Source organism: Gadus morhua, chromosome 1 (genome assembly GCF_902167405.1).
Source record: "Gadus morhua chromosome 1, gadMor3.0, whole genome shotgun sequence".
Classification (NCBI taxonomy): domain Eukaryota; kingdom Metazoa; phylum Chordata; class Actinopteri; order Gadiformes; family Gadidae; genus Gadus; species Gadus morhua.
In genome coordinates, this window is record NC_044048.1 from 28,524,720 (window position 1) to 28,530,938 (window position 6,219).

Consider the following 6,219-nt stretch of genomic DNA (forward strand, 5'->3'; position numbering starts at 1 on the left):
GCGAATCAGCCTAGTTTCCGGTAGCGGTGAATTTCATCATGGAATGCACGCCATTGCACGGTTCTCAGCTGAGTCAGTCAGACTCAGTGGCGTTAGTGCTACCGGAAACGCATTCGTTTGTTTAGTGTAGTTTCCGGTGAATCGAATGGTGAACGAGACGAACGAATGAACGAGAGAAACGAACCGGTTCGGTTCGTTCGTCCTAAAGACTCGTTCATTCGAACCAGTTCGCGAACGAACGAGCCAACACTAGTTACGACTACGAGTGCAACTTTCTTTATAGGACCATGACTGCGAGGCGTGATATTTCAGGCCAACGAGTAAAAGTCACGGCTTAAACATATAAATCATAAAGCTTATGGATGCCTCGGGACGGACTTGTCAACGCGCTGCGGCATCACTTACTTGATGTTGTTTTGATTGAAGATCGGTAGGTTGTAGTGGCTGCATGCATGAATAAATTAACGTGTATGCGTCTGTGCGAGCGTATGCGATTTCAAAGTAACAAAAAAACAAACTCAAAGCCGATGCATGCATCCAAAACTATTCGTTCAACCAAATAAAATTATTCAAAAACAGAGTAGCTTATTTGCTTCAAATACTTTCTTTTATTTTCAAAACTTGGGAATTAATACGGTGCGGTACCGAGCGGTTGAAAACAAGTTTGGCGTCTCCTGTGGCTGCCTTGCGATCCTGCGTTATATTCCTTAATATGACTTTGGCAGTGATGTGTTAAACCACGCCATTCACTCAAGTGTAAATCCGAGTAGCATATCTGCGTGCCTGCCTCCTTTCAGCATGTAATTATTTTTCTTTGTGATTAGTCCTATTTATTTTAAATTATTTAAAATGTATGTATAGATTAGTAGTTTAGATGAGTCGACTAATCAAAAAATTATTCGAAAGATTAATCGTTAGAAAATTAGTCGTTGGTGGCAGCACTAGTGAACACCTGATAATGCATGAAAAAAAAAATACCATCATATACCGTGAAACCGTTGAGAAACATACTGCGATATCAAATACATGGTTGCGGCAGCTATGGGGAATTCATCCTTGCTTCTATATCATTGCTGTTTTAGTGAGGCCTTCTCAATGTGTGTGACCACCTTAATCCACCACTAATGATGACCTTGTGATGAAATCAATGTTCATATTGGATTGACATTTTTATTTTATTGAAAAAGGAAACACTGGAACAGAAGAATAACTGTTACAGTAAGTTCTTCCACATCTTCACTTTGTAAACGAGTAACAGATCACTAATTAATATCCTTGATTTGCAAGAGTTAGTGACTCACACCAAGTCAAATGATATCACTGTGATTCAAAACAATTCATCTAATTGTACTTGAGAGTCAGAGCCTACCTAGCAGAGGGACCAGAGTGGCAGACCTACTGAACAACATCATCTTGATATTAGATTATAGAATGGAGCTATCCACGTATATAAGACACTACTCTCATAGCTGGGGCGATGTGGCCAGCATAACGTCAGCTCAGTGGCGTTTATAACGTAGCTCACTGTGTCTTCATGACAACACAGAGCAGGGACAAAGGGTAGAAAGACTTCCGTCCTTGTCTGACCACGATAATGGCAGCCGTCTCCCTACAAGTATTCAGTCAGTCAAGATGTTCTTCTGTGTAGAGGCTAATCCAGAGTGGAAACCAGATTCAACTAATTCTACATGATTAGAATATTTGGAGCAGTTCATAATAGTAAGATGCATAGGTTTCAAAATATCAATCATAGTCCTGGGAGGTAAGGGTTACATTAAACTCTATTATGTATCATGGTTACATTAAACTAACATGTATGATGATAAAATTTAACTCTAACATGTTTTATGTTACATTAATCTGACATGTATCATGATAACATTAAACTCTTGACATGTATCATGTTAGATTAAACTTTAACATGTATCATGGTTACATTAAACTAACATGTATCATGGTTACATTAAACTAACTAATGATATTGTCTGCTGTTCTGAAATGTAACTGTATTGTTTATCTCTAAATAGGATTATATTCTCAACTTCTGAAGGTAAGTGTTATTACTGGTTTGATACAAAACACAATAATATGTGTGACCCTAGCTGGCAGTGGTGGAGTTATTAGATGATGACCTTGTAATGAACCCAATGTTGTTATTTTATTTTCATTTTTATTTTATAGAAAAAGAAAACACCGGAACAGAATAAGAAGCTGGAGAGTAAGTTCTTATTCCACATGCTTCACTTTGTAAATGATTAACAGCTAAGCAGTTCATAGTATAGGACGCATATCTTTCATTATATCAATCTTAGTCCTTGGAGGTAAGCGTCACATTAAACTCTATCATGTATCATGTAACATTAAACTAGCATTTGTCATGATAAACTTGTAGTAGGGCTGGGCAATATGGACCAAAAGTCATATCTCGATATCTTCAAGCACAATGGCGATATAAGATAAATGTCGATATTTGATGACGCGGAACATAGTTACCGTTGCCGCGCTCCAACTCGTCATTCTACATCGGTGGCGTCGCTGTGCTCTCATTCTCAGCCTGCCTGCGTCGCGGTGCTCGTTAACCTGCCTTGCTGATGGGGGGGGGGGGGGGGGGGGGGGGGGCGATTTACCGTTATTACTATAGCCTACCTACCTACCGTTTGGATTTACCGTTACTATTCCTACCGCTCGGAATTGAATACAGTTTGATGGTTGAATAAACCGTGGACTAGTGCGTTTTTATTTATTATAGTTTTATTATATCAAAGTTCACTTTACATTCCCATTAAGTTTTTATTGGTAATTATAGCACAAAATGCATCCACCATGAAGTTAAAGGTTGGGTAGGTGATTTGCGAAACGCCAGCAGATTTTGAAAATACACAACTCAAATGGTCCTACCCCCTCTCCTTCAACGCTGACTCTGACTCCACCCATTCCAAGTACCTGGACGCGCAATCATGCACGAGCGCGAACAGAGATGCGCGAGAGCGAGCCAGGCTAGCGTAGGTTTTCGTTTAACAACATGGCACTACATTCAGCTGTAAGTTGCACCCAGTACCGCGGGAAGTAGGGGTGCTGGGGGTGCTGCAACACCCCCTGTCCGAGGCCCTGTCTTATCACAGAAAACGATCATTTCTAAAAACTCCGGCCAAAGTGGAGATTTCTGAAAACGCCGGTTATGTGTTGTCGTGTCAACGGGGAGAAACGGGATTTTAGGTTCTGAAGCGTCACATTATACACCAGGAAATGCTTAACGTCATGTGAGCGCCCGCTGTACCGTATTGGTCCGAATATAAACACAAACCCCATTGTAAGACGACCTATATTTGGAAAAAAGATTTGAAGACCAGATCCGGTTTTTATGAATAAATAAATTGTATTCATTGAAATAATATACGAAAATAAAAAGGCATCGAATAAAACACTGCATTGCCACTAAACAGTAGTGCAATTAGGCGGTACTGATGTGTACACCAAAGACTATTCCTGACACTCCTCTGCCCCGCTGTGTTCGCTCTGGCTGTGGTCGCTCCGAACTGTTTCGGCCCGTGGCAAAGCGAGTCATCCTCGCTGCTGTCCAAGGCATTTTGAGACGCAGCATTTATTTAATGCTCATATGACCTAGTGCTGAAAAAAGGATATATGAAAAAGTGTGAGGGTAGCGGTGGTGCGCTAAACTTGTTCTGGGAGCAGCTGGATGTGAACGATCGATTTTCAACTGTGCGCGCATGCACTGGTGTAATTGAGCTGCGCTGCTATACATCTTTTTTTATCAATGTAACGAGTTGCGAGTCTAGTGCAGGCTGAGGTTTTTTTTTCCCAGCACCCCCTGCTGAGAATACGTCCTCGCTGCTATGGTTGCACCAGATGTTATAAACATTAAACGGTCACATAAATCATTACTATTTTTAGAAAATGTATGTTTGTTTCATATAATTGTATTGGAAGTCCTGGTTTTCACTAGGGTTGCCGCGGTGTGGACATTTTCACACCGAGTAATACACTCGTCTCCACACCGGTATTACCGAGTATAAACGGTATAAACTTTGAAACTAGGTCAACCGCCACACAAGCATCGGTTTTTAGACCCTTCTCGTCCTTCAGTTGCCGCCAACGTTCGAAAGCAGCGCCTAGGATTATTCTTGATTTCAGTTTTTCTCTTTCAGCGTTTTTATTATCAATTACTCTCTGAAAAAGAGTTTTCCTTCTCTTTGCTGGTGGTGGTGGTGGTGGTGGGGATGGTGGCGTCTTGTCTGCCATGGACATTTTCTTCTTCTGCTAGGTCCAAATGTGGATTAACTAGTTCCAGTAGCTACCGCAGGATAACAACAAACAGGAGCTTGCTCTGGGTCACGAGCTCTGGGTCACGAGTACTGCACGAAGGGGTCGCGCGCGGGGCGCGGGGGAGGGGGAGTGCAGTACGACCGTTTGATTGACGTACTTACTGTCCAATGCAACTCGGTGGCAATGGAAATGATTGGCTGGAGTTTTTCGAGCCCTGCCCGTTCCACAGATGATTGACTTGTTTAATTTTCATGTCAGTATTTCTAACTCAGTGGCTGTAAGCGGATTATGATAAGGATTTCAAGTAATTTTGCAAAAATGGCCAAAAAAGCGAATCACCTACCCAACCTTTAAGACTGCATCTGCTCTGGGGTATACTATAAATCAGAGTACTTCCGGTTTCCAAGCAGTTTAAACCGAGTCAGCTAGGAATCAGCTGATCCTGTAAGAGTCGTTACACAGCAATCACGTTCAACCTCGTGCGCAGCTGCGTGTTAAACTCCAAAACCTCCGTTTTAGGGAGTACAGTTTTAAAGCGCAGGAATGCTAGCTGACAGAGCAATTGGCCCATTAGGTTTTTCTCAATAGTACAACTAAATGAAATAAATAGAATAAATAATAAAATACAAAAAAAGAATTGCATTCTTTTTTTTTATTAAATCGCAGCCTTTTGCGGTTATACAATCGCAAAGGATGATGTGATTCGATTAATCGTGCAGCACTAGTGTCCGGGAGTCCGGAGTTTTAAAGCGCAGGAATGCTAGCTGACGGAGCAATTGGCCCGTTAGGTTTTTCTCAATAGTACAACTAAATGAAATAGATAGAATAAATAAGAAAATACAAAAAATCGCAGCCTTTTGCGGTTATACAATCGCAAAGGATGATGTGATTCGATTAATCGTGCAGCACTAGTGTCCGGGAGTCCGCAATAATTTTGGGACGAGATTTGAAGTACTCTCTACAAAGTAACTGATTCTATAATTCGTCAGACACCTGGTACGCAAACCATTTCCAAACTATGGAGCCATTTTTCTTCCGCTTACATACAAGCTCCTCCGCGCCGCGTTTGCCGGCGAACTCCATGTTTTGCACCGTAGGGGATTTAAAAAAGTGAGGTGAGTGGGAGGGGGGCCGGGCCGGAGCAGGGTGTGTGTGAGCCGGAGGCAGAGCGGGAGAGAGATAAGCACAGTTACGAAATAGCAGGCGGCAGGCACGGTTCGAAACTGCTGTTATTTGGAAAAAATGTGCTGTACTTTCAACGCTAATTAAACTATACCGATGTTGCCGATAGCGTCTCGTTCCATATCTCGTTCGATACCTAGTAATTAGGGGACTGTAAAAGGAAGGGTTACCCATTCATCATATTACATTAAACTCTGACGTGTATCATGGTTAGATTGAACTAACATGTATGAGGGTTATGCTGAATGTTATTAACTGCTGTCCTGATATATAACTGTATTGTTTGTCTCTAAATAGGATTATATCCTCGATTTGTGGAGGTAAGTGTTTTACTGGTTTGATACAAAACACAATAATATGTGTGACCCTAGCTGGCAGTGGTGGAGTTATTAGATGATGATCCTGTGATGAACTCAATGTTGATATTTTATTCACATCTTTATCTTTTAGAAAAGGAAAACACTGGATATTCAGTTAACTGGTAAGTTCTTATTCCACATGTTTCACTTTGTAAATTAGTTACAGATAATTTTATTAATATCCAGTGATTTGCGAGGGTAACTGACTCCCACTACGTCGCTGTGATTCAAAAGATTTCATCTAATTGTACCAGAGAGTCAGAGCCTCTATCTAGATGATGTACTGAACAACATCATCTAGATATTAGATTATAGAATGGAGCTATCCATGTATATAGGACACTACTTTCATAGCTGGGGCGATGTGGCCAGCATAACGTCAGCTCAGTGGCGT

General features: G+C 41.3%; 1 long non-coding RNA gene across 1 annotated transcript; it reads left to right on the plus strand.

The window, feature by feature from the left end:
• Positions 1 to 1,554: 1,554 nt before the first annotated feature.
• Positions 1,555 to 5,953, plus strand: LOC115533505 (uncharacterized). Its single transcript, XR_003974205.1, has 4 exons — positions 1,555 to 2,050; positions 2,182 to 2,218; positions 5,764 to 5,786; positions 5,917 to 5,953. It is a non-coding gene; the product is annotated as an uncharacterized LOC115533505 (long non-coding RNA).
• The last annotated feature ends 266 nt before the right edge of the window (positions 5,954 to 6,219 follow it).